We start from the raw sequence: 21,998 nt of genomic DNA, 5'->3' as shown, positions 1-21,998 counted from the left end.
GGCCTCCTGTGAGGCTTTGGCAAGGCACTTTGCAGATAAAATTGATCAGATTAGGTGTGTTACTCTGCACACTGTGGATACAGTTAGTGAGCAAGAGGCGGCCTGTGGCAAACCGGTTTTGTGGGATCGGTTCCAGCTTCTTCCTCCTGATGAAGTGGACAAGGTGCTTTCATCGGTACGGCCGACCACCTGCTTACTTGATCCTTGCCCATCTTGGCTCATTATGAGCTGCAGAGAGAGACTGGGTGAGGGGATCAAGGCGGTGGTGAACGCCTCCCTTGAGGAGGGAGTGATGCCATCAGCCCTCAAGGAGGCAGTGATAAGACCGCTCTTAAAGAAGCGCTCCTTGGATCCTCAAGTTCTGAACAACTTTCGCCCAGTCTCAAATCTGCCATTTTGGGGCAAGGTGATTGAGCGGGTGGTGGCGGTGCAGTTGAAGGCACACTTGGAAGAAACTGATTATCTAGACCCATTTCAGTCGGGCTTCAGGCCTGGGCATGGGACAGAAACGGCCTTGGTCGCCTTGGTGGATGATATGAGGAGGGCTCTGGATAGGGGTGAATGCTCCTTCCATGTTCTCCTCGACCTCTCAGCGGCTTTTGATACCGTTGACCACGGTATCCTCCTGGACCGCCTGGACGGGTTGGGCATTGGAAACACTGTATTGCGGTGGTTCCGGTCCTTCCTCTCTGGCAGGTACCAGAGGGTAGCACTGGGAGAGGAGGTTTCGGACCCGTGGCCACTCACTTGTGGGGTGCCACAGGGTTCCATCCTCTCCCCGATGCTATTTAACATCTATGTGAAGCCACTGGGGGCTATCATCAGGAGGTTTGGGGTGCAGTGTCATCAATATGCGGATGACACGCAGCTCTACCTCTCATTCAAATCTTCACCAAGGTTGGCCGTAGAATCCCTGTCCAAATGTCTGGAGACGGTGAGTGGCTGGATGGGGAGGAATAAGCTGAAGCTCAACCCTGACAAGACCGAGGTACTTTTGGTGGGAGACAAGAGGAGGCTGGGGGATGTTGACCTGGTGTTGAATGGGGTACAGCTACCCTTGAAAGACCAGGTCCGCAGCCTGGGGGTCATTTTGGACTCCCAGCTGTCCATGGAGGCTCAGGTGTCAGCTGTGAGCCGAACAGCGCTGTATCAACTCCATCTGATACGGCGGCTGCGCCCCTTCCTTCCCGACCATCTGCTCCCATCGGTAGTACATGCCCTGGTCTCCTATCGTTTAGACTACTGTAATGCGCTCTACATGGGGTTACCCTTGAAGACGGTTCGGAAGCTGCAGCTGGTACAGAACGCGGCGGCTCGCCTGATTAAAGGCAGCCGCCAGCGAGATCACATCACTCCAGTGCTGAAGGAGTTGCACTGGTTACCAGTTGTTTTCCGGGCCAAATTCAAGGTGTTGGTTTTGACCTTTAAAACCCGATATGGTTCCGGCCCAGCCTATCTTAAGGAGCGCCTCCAGCAACACCAGACAGGCCGCTTAACAAGATCAGCCTCGGATGGCCTTCTCTCTGTCCCATCAGCCAGGACAGCTAGACTGGTGGGGACGAGGGAGAGGGCCTTCTCTGTGGTGGCCCCCACTCTGTGGAACTCCCTCCCTAGGGAACTCCATCATGCCCCCTCTTTAATGAGCTTCCGTCGTGCATAAAAAACGTGGTTGTTCAGGCAGGCATTTGGGGTGGGTTAGGGTATTTAAAAAAAAAAAATTATGGTAAAATTTTATTGTTTTAAATTGTTTATGGTGGGTTGTACATCGCCCAGAGTGGCTGGGTGACCAGTCAGATGGGTGATTAGTAAATTTAATAAATAAATAAATAAATAAATAAATAAGATCATTCAATGGAAGACAGATATCTGGATACCACTGAAAGCACAGTTATGCTGTGTATATACTAGCACTGTGCCAAACGTTTCCCCACAATTTTTTGACCTTTCTCATTCAATTTTATAGAAAATACATTGTTTTAGAAAAGAAATTCAGTGCTGAAGAAATTCAGAGAAATTCAGAGAAATTTCAGAGAAATTCTCATGGGTTGGGTTGGGTTTCTTGTGCCTACCTTAATTAGGAGGTGGCTGAGGCGTTTTTCACTGTACAATCATCTCCCCACTTGCCTGCAGCCTCCTTGGCTTCCCACACTGTACTGTTTTTTCACCGTACAATCATCTCCTCACTTGCCTGTAGCCTCCTTGGCTTCCCACACTTCAATTGAAGCCCAGGAGAAGACATCAAAAGGCTTTTTCAAATCAAAAAGCACAGGTAGCTTGGGAGGCTGCAAAGAAATGGAGAAATATGTAATAGAAAGAAAACACACACACAACACCCTCGGCCACCTCATTATTATTATTAGATAACACCACCAAATTAAAGTATAAACCACCCTGAGAAAGAAACAGAAAAACAGAAGCCTCTTTCAATGGGGAAGAACATTTCAGAGAAATGGGAGGGCAGATTTTGGCAGAGTGTTAGCTCCACCTCTTCCCTGGACCTAGACACAAACAAGGGGGAGAATTTTGAGAAGCCATTCATGCACACTGTAATATATTCAGAGTTGCTCTTTGGACACTTGAAGGTGCTGTGACTGAGCCACCATTTCCTATCCTACATAAATTCATTTTTGTGTTGCATTGTGTAACGGTTTAAAAACCTGCAAAACCTATTTGAGCAGAGACCACAGCAAGACAGGGGAGAAAGTGTGTGCACCATGAGCACTGATGACTCTATCGCATTATCTCCATACCTCCGAAATGCTACCGTCTGAAACAACCGATTTCAGCTGTCTGGCCGTGGGACCTTGGAGCACGGGAAGTGGCAGCCTGACAACATGTAGGATGTGTTGTAACCTGCATTTCTGACTTCCCCGCCCTGACACGCCCCCAGGAATGCCCTGTTTTTGCCACTCCGCTCTTCCCTCCCGAGCGCAGAGCCATTCCGCACTGCCTACAAGGCAGTGTGGGAGGGGGTGGAGGTTGGTTCTCAAGGAACCAACCTATCCTATGGCCATCTAGCTGCTGGCTAGTGGCCATACAATTGCTACCTTAAACACTTTTATCTTTGGCCAAATCATGTTAAGGGTAGTGCTGTGCTGAAAATTTCTCCCACATTTTTTTCAACCACTCTCATTCAATTCAATAGAAAAGAAATTGATTTCAAAAAGAAATTCAAAGGAGGAGAAATTTCGGAGAAATTCTCATGGGTTGGGTTTGGTATTCTTGTACTTACCATACTTCTGAGGTGGCTGAGGAGTGTGCATGAGTGTCCTGTCTGTCATTGTACAGTAATCTCTGTGGCAGCCTGTAGCCTCCTCGGCTTCCCACACTGCAGTTAAAGCCTTCATGAGGAAGACATCATGAGGCAATTCCTCCCATGGGGCTTTTTCAGTTCAGGAATGGCAAGTGGCCTGGGGGGCTGCAAAGCAATGGAAAGATGTGGAATAGAGAGAGATAACACACACAGCACCCTTGGCCACCTCGTAGTGATCAGGTAAGCTCAAAAACCAAAAGGAATTCAAAATTTTGCCTCAGAAAAGTGGAAGCCTCGACACAGGTGATGCTGTTGCCCCCTACAGAAGCAGTGCGATAAACCAAAAACCCTTATGAAAAAGGAAAGAACCTACAACCGCTGCCCATAATGAGCCCTATCTGTGAGAAACTGTTGGAGAATATCTCCTCCCCTAGGACAAATTCGGTGAAATTGTCCCCCCAATTTCTCTGCCCACAGGCTGGAGAATTTTGAGAGGCCACAGGTCTAGTTAAGGGGGAATCAAATGATATTGTTGAGTGTGTTTTGTTTGTTTGTTTGTTTGTTTTACTACTGGTGCAATTGTACTAGAAATAAACTCCAGAGCAGAATGTGATAAAATGTATTTTGTCCCACAGATAGCTGTGTGTGTGTGGGGGGGGGGATGTCTTGTTGTTATTTGCAACTTTGGGATTTGAACACTCTAGAGCTAGTTTACATAAAACCACATTTCTACTTGAGTTTTGGTGATCTTACAAGCTGTCCATTTTCATGGTTCTAAAGAAGCTCATGGAAATGAACCTGGCAGCTTGCTGGCCACTAACAGATGCTTGCCACTTGCTAGAAAGTCCCAAGGGAGCTCTTGCTTCAGTAATGGTCTGGCTCAGACTGAGAGCCCATATAGAATCTGAAGTAGGATGGGTGAGAATTTCACTTCAGTTCATATGGAATAAGAACTTATCAAAATTCACAAATGTCTTCATTTGAGATCTTTTAAAAAATGAATGTGGGAGAAACCAAAACTGATAGATTTGTCCATCCAGGCCCAGGACTGTGAGTTCTTGGCTCTTAAAAGTCTGGGTTTGAATCCCTGTATATTCAACCATATTAGTTCTCAACTGGGGTTGCCACCTCTTTTTTATGACAGGCGCCTCACCTTTAACATCAGTATGGCAGGCAGATACATCGTGGTCCTCTCCAGGCTGGAAATTCACCTATTGAATTTGGCCTGTGGATATGGGTGAGAATTTAATTTCAATTCACTTTTGATATGAATTTTTCAAACTTTGCAAATTTCTTCATATTCATGATGGAAAGAATTTGAGATCTTTTTTTAAAAAAAAACATGAATGCAGGAGAATGCAAAGCTGACAAATCCATCCATCCCTAACCTGAAGGCTCTTCCTCTTCCTCTCAGCTAGGCCCTGATCCAGACAGGCAGCTCTCTTCTCCTCCAGAAATGGAGCCTCCTTTGGCTATCTGGCCACCTCACTGATGACAGCGAAGCTCCTACCAGGCTGACCATCTCATCTCTTGCTATGACCCAGAGGTTGACTGGGGTGATATCCAAGATCTGACTTGAAGCCAAGGACTGTGTCTTAAATGTTCATGCCTGAATATTCTACAGGAAGAACTAATTTCTCAGGGTTGCTGATGATGCTAGGGGTTTACTGGGGTCCCCATCTGGCCCTCCGGGGTTCCCTGATGGCCAGGCTCTTTCCCTCAACAGCTAATCATTTGGTGGTTTCCCATCTTTGGGCATTGTTCCCATTCTCAAAGGCTGAAATGCTTCTCCTAAGGCTATTACTGGCAGTAAGGGCTTTCAGCTAAAGGATGCTGGTATTTTTGGTTCTGCCCCTTTTGCCTTTGGCCCTGCCCACCACTTGAATGCGGCCCTGAGAGCTTCTCCAAAATGCAGCCCTGAGAGCTTTGGTCCTCAAAGTTAAAGTGGCTGCAGGGCTCTCCCTGCCCTTCTTCTGGGGAGACTTCAGAGTCTGGGCATGGCTGGACCCTGACAGCAGCACATAAGGACATTTACTAGACTGAGTGCCTAAACATCCCTATGTTGGTCATATGTCTAACTTCTTCAAGTGCCCCCACTAAGTGAGATATTGTACGTGGCTATGACCAGAAGGGGTTCTTTAGTTGTGGCACCCCACAGAGAGCACTCCATTGGCACCTAGTTTGATATTTGTTCCACTCCAGGAAAAGGCCCTTTTTATTTTCCCAAGTCTGTTAAGCTCAGGGGTGGGCAACTTGCGGCCTTTCAGATTTTTTTTGTCCTACAACTCCCATCAGTTCTAGCCAGCATAGCTAATGGTGCGGGATGATGGGAGTTGTAGGCCTAAAATATCCAGAGGACCACAAGAGCTGGAAAAAGTGCAGAAAAAGGCAACTAAAATTATCAAGGGGCTGGAGCATCTCCCCTATGAGGGAAGGTTACAACAGCTGGGATTGTTTAGCTTGGAAAAAAGGAGGCTAAGGGGAGACATGATAAGAGGTGTACAAAATTATTCATGGTGTGGAGAATGTGGATAGGGAGATATTTTTCTCCCTCTCTCATAATATTAGAACCCGGGGCATCCCAACCAGATTGGTGGGAGACTCAGGACAGATAAAAGGAAGGACTTCTTCACACAACACATAGTTAAACTATGGAATTCGCTACCACAACATGTAGTGATGGCCACCAGTTTCAGTGGCTTTAAAAGGGGGTTAGATAAATTGCTGGAGGAGAGCGCTATGAACAGCTACTAGTCCTGATGGCTATGTGCTTCCTCCAGTACCAGAGGCAGTATGCCTATGTACACCAGTTGCTGGGGAACATGGGTGGGAGAGTGCTGTTGCGCTCATCTCCTGCTTGTGGGTTCCTGGTTATCAGCAGGACATGAGCACAACAGCACCCTCCCATCCATGTGTGAACAGAATGCTGGACTAGATGAACCCTTGGTCTGATCCAGCAGGGCTCTTCTCACGTTCTTATCTTCTTAAGTTGCCCACCACTGATTTAGCTTTTAACAGCTCTGACTACTCATTTTGATTTTCTGCTCCGTATTTTCTTTTATTTTGTTTTGAAATGCTTTGACATAGTTTTACTGCTGTGTTTTATCTTATGTTATTTTTATTGTATCCTTGTATTGGTTATTTTTATTCTGTGAGCTGCCCAGATAATTTATTATTGCCTATAAATAATATTAAATAAATAAGTTGCATCTGTCCCCAAAGAGAGCACCAACTTTTGTAAAGTTTTCTTGATTGGCTGTCTAGAAGCCAAGTCTCTCTTTACAAGCCTGTGCAAATGTGAACGCAGCCTGACTTTATTACTTGAGCAAGGGGCTGGATGTGCCCGATCTCATCTGATCTCAGAAGCTAAGCAGGGTCAGCCCTAGTACTTGGATGAGAGACCGCCTGGGAATCAGGCTTCCTGCATTGAGCAGGGGGTTGGACTCGTCAATGGTCTTGTAAGCCCCTTCCAACCCTATGATTCTACGTGTTCTATGAGTTATACATGAGGAAAGTCACAAGTCATTACAGCTAGGGATGTACGGACTGTGTAAAATCCACTCCGTCTGTGTTTCATGGATTGGCAGGTGCCTTTTGTTCCTTTGTCCACCCACAGATGGATGTGAATATTTTTTCGTCATGCAGAAAAAAATCGCAAATAATTACATAAGTATTTACATAATTTACCTCAGTAGGTATCATTTAGCATATTGTCCCCATTCCATTCAACGTTTCCTCAGGAGAAACTTGAATATTTTCCTACGAATATATATGCATAAATTTTGAGGAAGTAAAAGAAAATCATCCAAAAGTCCACGGACTCCATGCAGCCTTAGGGGGGTCACTCCTCAGCAGATTCTGCAGATCGGATTCTTAGACATTTGAGTTCATTTTAGTCCATCTCAAATTTCTCCAGCATCCCTAATTAAAACATACTCATATTCCCCCCCGATATACAGGAGGACCTGGCTGTTCAGATATGGAGAAAGCACATTCCACTTTTCTTGATTTTGTGCTGAAATAATATTTCCTTCATGTGCTTGTAAAAGGCATAACTCTTCATGACTGAGCTCTGACTCAGTCTGTGGTATGATCAACTGTTTTACATTTTCACACCAGTGATGAATCCCTCTGAAACTGGCTTTCATTGGTCATCTTTCCCCTTCCCCTCTCCCCCTCAGAAGTCTGCTTTTAATCAGTACAAATGGCACTACATTATTTAGCACTGAGAGCACCAGCTCATCCATTATTGATCCTTCATGATGCAGAGTTATGCCACACTAATTAGGCAGAGTGGAGTTTTTAGAAGTTAGGGTATTCTGACCTTTTTTTCCAGTCAAGTGCATACCAGACTGGCATGACTTTGAAAACACATGGCATTAGCAGCCGTATATGTAAGGCCTGGCCAACCCACACTGCAGAAGGAGGTGAAAAGGGGGTGAAAGTGTTTTGAGAGCTAGAACGGACAGCACAGCACTACATCAAACTACAAGGGGAAAATCATAGCTATTGATGGTCTCCAATCTCTCTCTCTGTGTGTGTGTGTGTGTGTGTGTGTGTGTGTACATCAGTCTGTCTGGTCCATAAGTATAAAACTAGTGCAACAGGGCTAAGTGAGAACTGTTTTCCCAGATGCACTGGTATGTTTGATTGTTAAACTCACTGTGAATGTTAAACATGAGGGAAGCATTCAAAATGGTATCCCTTACCTGCAACCTGATGTGCTACACTCCATTCCACCATCTCAAGATTCTGTCACCTCATGTGTAGACCAGCTCTAAGTAAAAAAAGAAAAGAAAGCACAACTCCCTCTCTGATGATACCTGTTCAGATATGTATTTGTTACATTTATATGTAACAAACATTTATACATTTATCTGACTTGGATTCCTGCATTGAGCAGGGGGTTGGACTCAATGGCCTTGTAGGCCCCTTCCAACCCTACTATTCTATGATTCTATGATTCTATATACTGCCTTTCCTCCAAGGAGCCCAGGGTGGCATACATGATCCTCCTCCCCCTCTCCATTTTATCCTCACAACAACCCTACAAGGTAGGTTAGACTGAGAGTCAGTGATTTGCCCAAATTCACCCAGTAAGCTTCTTGGCAGAATGGGGACTTGATCCTGGATCTCTCTGGTCCAACACTTTAACATTGGATCTTGACAACCCCCATGTGTCCAGTGATTGTTCCCATTAGCCATGCCTCCAAACTCTGAGGTGCTCCCTGCCCATTCCCGCTGTCAGCATTGCATTTGACAGTAGTATGAAAGGGGACCTGTATGCATACCAATGCACATATATGGGATTCCTCCATGTGAGCAGGAACCCTGATTGTCCAGAGTTCCCACTCATGCGGAGGAGCCTCTTTCACATTACTGGCAAATGCATAGGCATCGGGGCATGGCCAACAGAGACATCTGCATCAGCATCAGGGCAGTGGCTAGTGAGCATGATCCAGCTCCTGCCTCATGCCTTTTGAATGCATGGGAGTGTTGTCTCAACACAGCTAATGAGCATTCCATTCCCAGCTAATGACTTCCATACTCAAATGTGGCACTAATGCTGTAGTCAGAATAAATGATCCATTAAGTCTGTGCAGATCTATCATATTTGCTTCAATATGCAATTTTCACAATTACTTGCATATTCGCAAGTAGCAGTGTGGTGATGGAAAAAGAGCACTGAGTAGCTAAATAACACTAAAGCCGTATAGGTAGGTGAAAATGACTGGATGGCACCAGGTACCACATAACGGACACACCTTCATCACCAGGTGCACCAGGTAGGGGGGATCAGGCATTCGTCAACCTCTCCACATATTTCAAGCCACATGTGATTATTCCTCAGGAACATCTCTATATCTCACCGACTCATTGGTTCATGGAGCGGCAGTCATTACAAACTATTAAATGGGCCTCTGTACCCCTAAATGTTCCAAAAGCACAGGTCCCCTTGTGTGCATTTTTAAATGGCTCCCATTTTGTATTGTCCAGTGCTGTAGTTCTTATGGAGTACGACCAATTAGCACTGTGCCTAAGATGCCTTTCTTCAGAAGTTGCATTGAAATGTGTTGTTTGTTTTGCTTTGTTTTGCTCTCTTTTGAAAACCTGAGCAGCAGAGTCAAGCTGCAGTTTATACTTGAAACAATGAATTATGTTCTGAATGTGGTCACCAGCTTTCATCCCAGTGTCTCAATTTTCAATAGAGGTCCTTTGCATTGTGTTATGGGAGCAGGGGGTTGAATGGGAGTTTGTGGTTGAAACAATAGTGCAGTGTTTTCCTGAATATGCACTTGGCTCCTTTGAAAATGGATGTGGGGTCAAGCAGAGGCTTGAAACACAGGAAGTTGTCCTCAAATGTGCCCAACAAATTTGATTCCAATATCTCAGTGTGGAAGGGAGCTATCACATTTTGTATTGTACTTTGCATTTTTCACTTCCTGTTTGAATATACATGTAGATGTTCAGGTGGAATTCTAACTTGAAATGTAGAATAGTGCCCTGAATGTACATACCAAATTTCATTTCTCAATGTTCAATGTTGTCACGCTGCTAAACAAACAAATGAAACAAATAAATGGAATGCCCCCAACAAAAGGTAAATAAAAGGTCTCACTTTGTTCAACCAAAAAGAACACCAACTCACCAAATGATCTTAAATTACAGTTTGTTCTTGCAATTTAACCTTGGCCATATCCAAGAATGGAGTGTGCCTTTGGACCTTACTACTAAAAAATCTCATTGCCCCTTCATCCATACTAAAATCTGAGATGGTGTAATTGACCACCGATCTTAAGGGAAAGCACCATAGCTCAGTGGTAGTGCACATGCTTTGCATGCAAAGGATTTGATCATCAGCATCTCCACATAGGACATGATCATCATTTGATATCAGCATCTCCACATGGGTAGTAAAGACTTCTATCTAAAACTATGGAGAGCCCCTGCCAATTAGCGTAGAGTAGGCAATTTGGTGTCCTTCAGATGTTTTGGACTACAGCTTCCACAGTCCCTTACCATTGGCATGTTGGTTGGACCTGATGGGAGTTGTAGTCCAAAACATCTGTAGACCACCAAGTTGCCTACCCCTGGTGTAGATGCTACTGAGCTAGATGGACAAATGGTCTGACATTGCCTAAGCCCTTTGTCCCCAGCCCAAGTATTGCTCTGCATGCATATTTCTTTGCACAGAAGAAATGCCCCCTTAGGGAAGCTCTTATAGACAAGGGCGCCGCATGTACTCATTTGAAGAACCAGCATCCACAAATCACTGAAGTACAATTCTTGCATTTTCCAAAGATGTCTCCACAACCACAGAAGCTGCTCAAAAAACATTGGTACAGCGAGAGAAATACCAGAAAACGTATGGTGGATAAATGAAGAGAGAGTTAGCGCAAGTATTTTCATATTTGATGACGTGCACAAGTGTGCATTGCAGAATGCAGTACTGGGAGGAACACCTAATTTGATTTACTTCATTTTATTTGTATGCGGTGTTGAATATGTTGAATGCCCCCATTCAATGATTTCCCCTACCATACTCTTGTTTATATCAATTTTGATAACACCCGCTGCAGACATTTCACTTGATGAATGTGATCTGAATAACAAGAGCACGCAATGTAGATCAATGGTGTGATATCAAATCCATACAATGAGGTTCTCTCTTTCCACTCTCAACCAGGGGAAATGATAGCGTAGTGAGTCTTGTAGGAAATAACTGGACTGAATTCTTTATTGATAGCCACTGTACAGATCTACTACAGTTATGAATATGCCAGACAAAGAAATAATACTAAATTACTCCCAACTGCATGCTTTGTAATTAATGAAAACTGTGGCAGGATTCACTTCCTTTATTTTTCCTTGCTACTCTGAATGAAGTTTGTAGAAAATTGCGAAGAGCAGAGCAAAATTTAACAGAACTTTTTTTCTCTCCTGCTAAATCACTTAGGCTCTTTTAATTGTTTCTATTAATCTTCTTGACTTTTTCTTTCTGATAACTGAATGAAAAGCGAACAGAATTAACACTACATGGAAATTCTGGCCTTTCTGTTAACCAATGCAGTATCTCAGCCAGATCAGATATATTTATGAATTAGGGTGCAATCCTATGCATATTTAGACAGAAAGAAGTCATACAACTCCCAGCATTCTCCACCCAGCCAAGTTAGGGAATTCTGGGAGCTATAGAACATTTTTCTGTCAAATCATGTATAGGATTGTGCCCTTATACTCTCTTAGAATTTTGGTTCATAAGACTACTACAGTGTTTATATTTTCCCCTTAAAATGTAAGAGCCCAATCTTAATGTTTACCCAGAAGTCCCATTTAAATAATTATGTGTGAAGAGCAAGAAGTCTTATCTATGCTTAGAAGCTGTCCAAATTCCACCACTACACTGCTTAGGCAGTTAGGCTGCAACACTTTCCATGTGTAGACAGAAAAAGGTCCTACAACTCCCAGCATTCCCCAACCAAGCATGCTGGGAGTTATAGGACCTTTTCTGTCTAAACATGCAGAGGACTGTGGCCTTACTCTGTCATCTTGTGATGATCACTATGTCTGCTTATTTAAAAGCCTACATATGCAGTGCTAAGCATGGCTGCCAGGTTATTCCCAAAGATAGACATGACTCAAAAGAGATCAGAAGATGGCTTTTTTATTGGAACAATTGTAATTAGGGATGGGTAGGAATTAATTCCGTTTCACACTTTTCCTAATTTTACAATGTTGTTGTTCAGTCGTTAAGTCATGTCGGACTCTTCGTGAACCCATGGACCAAAGCACACCAGGCCTTCCTGTCCTCTGCTCTCTCCCAGAGTGTGCTCAAGTTCATATTCATTGCATCGGTGATGCTATCTAGCCATCTCATCCTCTGCCGTCCCCTTCTCCTTTTGCCTTCAGTCTTTCCCAGCATCAGGGTCTTTTCCAGAGAGTTTTCTCTTCGCATTAGGTGGCCAAAATATTTCAGCTTCAGCTTCAGTATCTGTCCTTCCAATGAGCACTCAGGGTTGATTTCCTTTAGGATTGACTGATATGACCTCCTTGCAGTCCAGGGGACTCGTAAGAGTCTTGTACAGCACCACAGTTCAAAAGTATCAATTCTTCGGCGCTCAGCCTTCCTTATAGTCCAGCTCTCACAGCCATACGTTACTACTGGGAAAACCATAGCTTTGATTAGACGGACCTTTGTCGGCAAGGTGATGTCTCTGCTTACTATGCTATCTAGGTTTGCCATAGCTTTCCTCCCAAGGAGCAAGCGTCTTTTAATTTCATGGGTACGGTCACCGTCTGTGGTGATCTTGGAGCCCAAGAAAATAAAATCTGTCACTGCTTCCATTTCTTCCCCTTCCATATGCCAGGAAGTGATGGGGCCAGATGCCATGATCTTCGTTTTTTTAATGTTGAGTTTCAAACCAGCTTTTGCACTCTCCACTTTCACCCTCAACAACAGGCTCTTTAGATCCCCTTCACTTTCTGCCATTAGGGTGGTATCGTCTGCGTATCTGAGGTTGTTGATAATTCTCCCAGCAGTCTTAATTCCGACCTGTGATTCATCCAGCCTGGAGTTTCTCATGATGTACTCTGCATATAAGTTAAATAAGCAGGGCGACAATATGCAGCCTTGTCATACTCCTTTCCCAATTTTGAACCAATCGGTTGTTCCATGTCTGGTTCTTACTGTTGCTTCTTGACCCTCGTACAGGTTTATCAGGAGACAAGTAAGGTGGTCTGGTACTCCCATCTCTTTCAGAATTTGCCAGAGTTTGTTGTGATCCACACAATCAAAGGCTTTAGCGTAGTCAATGAAGCAGAATAAGATGTTTTTCTGGAATTCTCTTGCTTTCTCCATGATGCAGCGAATGTTGGCGATTTGATCTCTAGTTCCTCTGACTCTTCGAAACCCAGCTTGTACTTTCAGTAATTCTTGGTTCACATACTGCTGAAGCTGAGCTTGTAGGATTTTGAGAATAACCTTGCTGGCATGTGAAATGAGCGCAATTGTACAGTAGTTTGAACACTCTTTGGTGTTGCCCTTCTTTGGAATTGGAATGTAAACTGGCCTTTTCCAGTCTTGTGGCCACTGTTGAGTGTTCCAGATTTGTTGGCATATTGAATGCAGCACTTTAACAGCATCATCTTTTAGGATTTTAAATAGCTCGGCTGGAATACTGTCATCTCCGCTAGCTTTGTTGTTACTAATGCTTCCTAAGGCCCACTTGACTTCACTCTCGAGGAAGTCCGGCTCAAGTTCAGTGACCGCACTATCATGGCTATTAGGGACATTCAGATCTTTCCTGTATAGTTCTTCTGTGTATTCTTGCCACCTCTTCTTAATCTCATCTGCTTCTGTTAGGTCCCTGCCTTCTTTGTCCTTTATCATGCCCGTCTTTGCACAAAACGTTCCCTTGAGATCTCCAATTTTCTTGAAGAGATCTCTAGTCTTTCCCATTCTGTTGTTTTCCTCGATTTCTTTGCATTGTTCATTTAAGAAGGCCTTCTTGTCTCTCTTTGCTATTCTCTGGAACTCTGCATTCAGTTGGCTATATCTTCCCCTTTCTCCCTTGCTTTTCGCTTCCCTTCTTTTCTCAGCTACTTGTAAAGCCTCATCAGACAGCCACTTTGCTTTCTTGCATTTCTTTTTCTTTGGGATTGATTGAGTTGCTGCCTCCTGAACAATGTTACGGACCTCCGTCCATAGTTCCTCAGGCACTCTGTCTATTTTACAGTGCAGTTCCCAAAATCAAAATATGTGTATAAAAATGTATGTGTTAGGGGAAAGCGTGCACAAAATGTGTAAATTAGTGAGAATAATGTTCAAAAATACATTATATTAGGAAAACTGCTTGCACAAAATATGCATACTATGCAACATTGCATACAAAAACACATGTATTAGGAGAAATGTGCACAAAATACATAAATTTTCATGAAAACGTCTTTTAAAAAATCAGAAATTTTTAAATTCTGAGACCAAATTTAAGATTGCAAATATCTCACATTTTGGGATAAACTGAATTTAAAAATGGAAAAAAATGAGATACTGAGGAAAACCAAATTGAACAGATTCATCCATCCCTAAGTTATACCATTATCATAAAGGTAAAGGTGTCCCCAACCAGTCATGTCCGACTCTAGGGTGTGGTGCTCATCTCCATTTCTAAGCTGAAGAGCCAGCGCTGTCCAAAGATGCTTCCGTGGTCATGTGGCCGGCATGACTGAACACCGAGGTGCATGGAACGCTGTTACCTTTCCTGCCGAAGCAGTACCTATTTATCTACTTGCAATTTCTTGCTTTCGAACTGCTAGGTTGGCAGAAGCTGGGACTGAAGACGGGAGCTCACTCCATCACGCAGCACTCGGGTCTCGAACTGCTGTCCTGCCGACTTTCCAGTCTGCAGTTCAGCGTCTTAACCACTAAGCCACCGTGGCCCTTATCATACCGTTATCATAACTATTGGTACACATGACACCAACGGGCACCAATGGTTATGATAATGGTATGATAACAGTATGACTGATATGTGTAGATTCATCCTAATTCTAATGGCAGAGTAGGTCAGCAAGCATAGTTTGCACCAAATTTCTCCTGCCTGTACAAGAGTTTTGCAAAACGTGGCAGCTATCCTATTCCAACCAACACTCTTGGTCCAATAAAGAGTGTTCTTTGTATTCCTTTGGATCCCAAAACAGGTATAGGCTCTTTTGGATAACTGGATGTTTATAACAGATGTAGTCTGCTAAGAATTCTGTTGCAAGGATCTGACCCTAATACAGTTCCAAACTCTGTAATCTTCTATAAGGCAAAGAAGCTGAAGAGAGATGTTATTATGCTCTTTTTCTAATAATTTTATATCCTGCTGTGTCAGCAGATTTCTCCTAAATAGTCTTTTCCTCTCCTCAAAGGGGCCCTTTAAACGTCACCATAGCCATTCAACTACTTTTCTATGAGTGGATCCCAATGGCCAAAGGTAATATTTAAATGACCCAATCACATGGGGGGGGGACTGATTGCATGGGTCCTAAACACAGCATTGGCACCCCCTTAGGAATCACAGGAGTTCTGTAGGAAAGGCCTTTGAGGGGTGTGTGTCTATTACAGAACTAATGAAACTAAGCCTCGGTGAACCAGCTTTGGCTGGTTCACCAGCTACAGCCTCTCCTGGGCAGGGAATGGATAGCTTGCCCACTGTGGTACAGGCATTAGTAACCTCAAGGCTGGATTACTGCAATGTGCTCTATGTGGGACTGCCCTTAAGGCTGCTGCGGAAGCGGGAGTTGCTGAAGAATGCAGCAGCTCAGCTGTTGTTAGGAGCTGCCCCTTTTCAGCATGCAACTCCTTTGCTGAGGGAACTGCACTGGCTGCCTATTCTCTACCAGGCCAGGTGTAAGGTTTTGGTACTAGTGTACAAAGCTCTAAACAACTTGGGACCAGGATAGCTGAGAGAGTGCCTCCTTCTTTACCAACCTGCCTGGTTACTGAGGGCATCAGAGGGCATTTTCCTGGTGGTTCCACATGGACCCATGGCTCAGCTGGAGGCCCTCAGGAAAAGAGCTTTCAATGTAGTGGCCCCCTTCCTGTGGAATTCCCTGCCTTTGGAGGTCAGGCAGGCACTAACATTGTGTTCCTTCCAGAGCCTCCTGAAGACATTGCTATTTCAAAAGGCCTTCCTTATGTGACCAGCCATGGTTTATTAAATTCCACCTTATTGGAATTTGTCTTTTTAAAAAATGTTTTAACTGTTTTAACTTGGTGTTTTATTCTTTTACCTTTGTTGTTCACTGCTCCAAAATCTTCTGATGTGGAGCGGTATATAAATATTGTAAATAAATAAACAAACAAACAAATAAACTGAATGGAGCCCAGTCACTTCAGTTCTCATTTATTTCAAAATGAATGCATTGAGGAATGGGTATTTTTTTTAGTTACCCTCATCTGTATGCATTCATCCTTTATTCATGCCATCTGGGACATGAGGGACTTACCTGCTCCAGTGGCAGCAGAGATCTTCTCCATGGCTGCCACCTTATTTACCCACAATTTCCTAGGCAACATCAAGGGCATTGAAGGGGGGGGTGATGGTGACCCCACTGGCATCTGCAATTGTTGTGGTAGCTGCCATTTTCCCTACAGTTTCTTGGAATGATGGCGCATTGGGGGTAAATAAAATGTGGTAAAAACCACAGGCAACGGGGGGGAGGGGGACAAGCTGAAGAAAACCTACACACATGTACCCCACAAATCTGAATCATTAAAATTATCATCAGTGCATCAAATAAGTAACAAAATAAATATGATTTGTCAAATTAACAATGACATTAAATTGTCTTTCCAAAATGAAATCAGATGGAGTAGAAAAGTTGGAGGGAAACCTTGCCTGCCCCTATTATGCAATTGATCACTGATAATGTAGTTGGGACATTTAACCTCAGACCTGTGAGAGCTGGCCATGCAGTTCAGGTGCCATTCAAAGGGCACCTGACTCTGAAGCAACTTCTGCTACAGGTTTTTCCATTCCGAGGCAACGTGAAGTCAATAAACAGAGAGAACGTAGGAGGCTCTTTTTAATTACTTGGCCCCTGTACCCGATTAGAGCATTCCTTAAAGGTCAGCAGTCAGTGTCACAATGAGTAGGCCAATTTCATGCCTGTTCTGTGCTTACAGTGCTACCCTCCCCACTCCTGGCTCTCACATCTTTATTCATAACGTTAAAAATCTGTGTTGCATTCTCCTATTGATTTAGTATCCCGGGTAATGAAAGTGGGAGAAGCTGAAAAGGCCAGAGGCATGTTATTGCCACACTCTGAGAGATGGGACCTTGTTCTATTAAAAGGGCAAGCAGAACACCAAAATCTCTCTGGTGCTATTAAAGAGGGACTTATCAGTGCTGCCCTCAACCTGAAATAATGCCTAAACCATAACATGTACAGAGGGACCAGGAAATACCCTGCCTTATACTAAGCTGGATCATTCATCCATCTAGCCTAGGGGTCGGCAACCAATGGCTCTAGGACAGCATGCAGTCCTCAGCTTAATTTCATGTGCATCTGCATGTGATCAGTTCAGTCCTTTGGTAAGAGTGATCTTTCCCTTCCTTGGAAGCCTGCTGGATCAGAAGGAAGAGTGAGTGAGAGAGAAGGGGATGGCAGAAAGAGAGAGAAAAGGGGTAGCAGAAAGAGAAAAGGAGTGACCCATTCACTTTTGGCCCTGTCTCTGCTCACCACTGACATGTGGCCCCCAATAGGTTACCCACAAGGAAATGTGACCCTCAGGTGGCCAACTCCTTATCTAGCCCAGTGCTGTGTTAACTAGGATAGAACTTTCCCACCTCTTCTGACCAAAATTTGTTCATTCATTCACTTATGGCATTTGTATACCACCCCATAACATGGTGGGTAGGGGTTTCAATCATTTGCCCTTCTCTGCATTTCCCAATCTGGATTCCCCCCCCCCCATGTTTGCTATTTGCATGGGAGGAAAAGTTCCCATTTGCTCCAATGGGAACTCCCCCCCACAATCTAAATATCATGTGCAGGAGTGGGGCTGCTCCTGATCACTCCCTGCGATGGCTAATTCTGAAAGAAATATCTTACTCTCGAGAGCAAACCACGTGAACAATGCCATGTGTACTTTGGCCCTTAGTCTGAGTTGCTGGAATTGTCATTCTTCATGATCCAACTCCTTCCCTGCTGTCTTTAGAAGTTGAATCTTAGGGGAGGAGGGGGGATATGCAACTTGTCTATGGTGCACACCTAGGTAAACCTGCATGAACGCTGAGGTGTTATGCAGTTCACAGTCTGTCGTTTCACACAGGGCAACTGCTGAAGTATGTTTTGAGTTCCTGATTACATATCGTATTTATTTTATTTTTTATTTAAAACATTTCCTGGCCACCTTTCAGGGAAGAAACCCTCCCAAGGCAGCTTACAGCAATCAAATACATAAAAACAGTTAAAATATTAAAAGCAATAAAAACAATGAAAACAACACTAACAGCCAACAATAAAACCAGCAACAATGGTAGTAACAGCAACAACAGCAGTCATACCAAGAGAGCCAGTGTGGTGTAGTGGTGTAGAGTGTTGGACTGGGAGCCAGGAGATCTGGGTTCTAGTCCCCACTTGGCCATGGAAGCTCACTGGGTGACTTTGGACCAGTCACTGACCCTCAGGCCAACCTACCTCACAGGGTTGTTGTTGTGAGGCTAAAATGGAGAGAAAGAGGACGATGTAAGCCACCTTGGGTTCCTTGCAAGAGGAAAAAGGGTGGGATATAAATGTAATAAATAAATAAATAAAATAATCAAGAGAAGGCCATGATAAAGTAATACGTTTTCAAGGCCTTCTTAAAAGTCTGCAATGACGGAGTATGGCGGACCTCCGATGTCAACTTGTTCCAAACATGTGGGGCCACTGCAGAGAAGGCCCTTTTCTCTGCATATATGAACAGTATACATACAACTACATTCTTTAGGCTCTCTCCAAAGAAGTGTCACCCTCCTGATTTTAAATCTGTAGGTGGCAGGCATTGTAGGACTAGAGGGCATATTGTGAAAGTTTTGCTTTCTCCCACATTCAAAATATTTTAATACCATCTTCTTTCCATGCCAAATAAAAAGTAGGGATGTCACAGGCATCTGGCTGGGCCTTGAGGCCTGGTGAGAAATTGCCACTTCGGCCTCCCAGGTGCCAGTCCATGGATCCCTCACTGAGCCACAAAATGGCAACTCGGCCTTTTCATAAAGGCCGATTTTACACAAATGGAGTCCTTAAAGCAACCATTTATGCAAGATTACAGGCATAAATGGCCATTTATGCCTGTAAACTTGCATAAATGGCCACTTTACTGCTGTCGTTTAGTAAAACCAGCCTTTATGAAAACAGCCAAACTGCCATTTTTATGCAAAATGGCAGCTTGGTGAGGGATTGGATGGCTGTGCGCCACTCGCCAGGCACTCGCAGGCCACATCCACATGGCAAACAGGGGCATGGTGTGGGTCCGGTGAGTGATGAGTGACCCAGACCACTGTTAGTTCATACATCCCTAATAAGAAGAAATGTGTAAACTATGGAAAATTCCTAAGAAAAATGAAGTGAAGCAAAATTCTCAACCCTCTGCAGAATCAAAATTCAATAGGTGCTTTTCCCAGCATAAAAAAGGACCATGTTGTATCTGCCTGCCATACAGCTGTTAAAGATTAGGAGCCTCTCAGAAAGAAGAGGTGGCAATCAAAACTGCTAATGTGGTGGAATAAACAGGGAGTCAGGGCTAACTTACCTCCCATTAGATATGATTAATTCTAGATCCAACCTGCTCAAATTTCTGATCACCTCCTCCCACCCCCCACAACACATGTGCACACACACACACATGCAGATCAACCTTGCTGTCATCTTCTTGGTTTAGAAAAAAGAATCAACTTTACTTTAGAGTTATATTTCCTGGAATGCTCAAAGTAAGAATTCATCTCTGGCTGCTTCCAAGCACAACAATTTTTGTCCAGTGTTTAAGGATGGACGAAAGTCCCTTACCTGGTCCCGCAGCTTGCTTCGCGGTGGGGGGGAGGCACTTCGGTTCTCCCCCCGAAGTTCAGGCCGGGGGGGAGGCACCCATCCCATGCTGCCGAAATTCAGGCCGGGGAGAAGCTCCCCGTCTCCCCGGCCGTGAAATAAAAAAGTAAATGTAAAAAACACACACACACACGTGATAGGCTACGTAACGATTTACGTAGCCTATCATGGCTAGATTTCCAAAGTCAGCCGTGATAGGCTACGTAAATCATTACGTAGCCTATCACAGGTGACTTTGAAAAAAAAAAGTCATATATTTGAGCTCCACTGTGGGGGAACCTGCTTGTCACTGAATGTACTGCAGATTTTGCTGTGGATTCTCCCCCAAAAGGCGAAGGCAACAAAAAGCATTTACGAACACACCAATTATTTTGCATGGCAAGCCGGAAACGTGAGGTATAATGACTGATGAAATCCTATGCCTTCCACCCACTCCCACAAAATCCTATGCCTTCCCCCCACCCCCGCCATTTGCATACGCGCTTTTTTTTTTCTTTTTTTTCAAAGTCACCCGTGACAGGCTACGTAAACGATTTACGTAGCCTATCACGGCTGACTTTGGAAATCTAGCCGTGATAGGCTACATAAATTGTTACGTAGCCTATCACGTGTGTGTGTGTGTGTGTGTGTGTGTGTGTGTGTTTTACATTTACTTTGTAATGGCGGTGGCAGCAGCCAGTCGGAAGACCGGCCGCCGCCCCCACCCCTGCCGAAACGCCACCGAAACGCTGCCGAAACGCCGCTGGGACCCGCCGCTGAGAGGGACATTCGAAGGAGGTAAGTCCCATCCCGGGGTGGGTGGCGGGGTGGAGAATTTCACCGCCAATTTTGGGGGGCCGAATGCGTTGGCATTCGGCCTCCCCGAGATTCGTGGAGAAATTCTCCGCCATCCCTACCAGTGTTCATTTTCATCACTGAATAGAATTTTACATTTTGAATGAAGTCACCTTCTGTCTGATCATGAGAATGAATGAATCTATCAGTTGAAGGTATGGCGCTATTGGAAGCCCAAGAAGCAACTCAAAATGAACGCACTGCACTCATGAAGTTCATTCACAAAGCTGTGCAAAATTACATAAAGAAAAAGAATGTAAATGCAACATCAGAGTACATGTGCAGAGGGATTTAACACTTTCCTCCCCTGCAGTCGTGAGGAGAATATCTTCTCTGAACCTGACATTTGCTTTGGGGAGGGGAACCCCCACACATACATTGATGCCAACACAAATACTAATGTCAGAGATTTTCCCCATGACAGAAGCAGGGGAGGAGTCAAATCCCGCCCCCATTCCTGCGCTGATCCCGTTAATTATCAGCCCACCGCAGCTCATGCAATTTGCCATTTTCAAAACCTGCACATTAAACGTGAAGATGCTTTTAACATTACATGTAGTTTGGCCCTAACTTTAATTAAAACTTAAAGCAAACCTAATGAAGTGTTCATTAATTATTGTGAAACCCCCCCTTTTTTCCCTTTTCTTTTTTATTTACTATAGTCCCATACAGCCTGAGTCCAAATTCACTAAGGGTCTCATCTTTCAGTCCCTTGAAAATTCAAACTAAAACAAAACCACTTCAATTTGTGGGGGAGAAAGGAACCCATTGTACAGGATAAATTAACAGAGCATCGAGCTGGAAGTGAAGAGCCTATAACAGTGTGTACTGGTGGAGGGCTTAGGGTTTGCACTGTGATCATTGAAATGACAATAAGTATAATAAGCATCTCTCTGGAAAAGACCCTGATGCTGGGAAAGACTGAAGGCAAAAGGAGAAGGGGACAGCAGAGGATGAGATGGCTAGATAGCATCACTGATGCAATGAATATGGACTTGAGCACACTCCGGGACCAGGAGAGAGCGCAGGACAGGAAGGCCTGGCGTGCTATGGTCCATGGGGTCATGAAGAGTCGGACACGACTGAACGACTGAACAACAACATAATAAGCATGTCATTATTTCCATCTGCGAAATGTTGGAGAGTATGAAATTGGCAGAACTTTGGATTTATAATGATAAAAATGCTATCATCCCTCCTGCAACACAGTGTAGTCACTGCTACCATTCATCAGTGTTTCCTCTACTGCCTGGTATTGGAATCCACTAATGACCTGCCAATTCTACATGACCAGGCCATCAGTATTAGATGTTCCGGAAAATAATAGTTTTGT

Source organism: Heloderma suspectum, chromosome 4 (assembly GCF_057233095.1).
Source record: "Heloderma suspectum isolate Gila_16-S chromosome 4, 16-S_ref, whole genome shotgun sequence".
NCBI lineage: Eukaryota > Metazoa > Chordata > Lepidosauria > Squamata > Helodermatidae > Heloderma > Heloderma suspectum.
Note: the sequence above shows the minus strand (reverse complement) of the source record.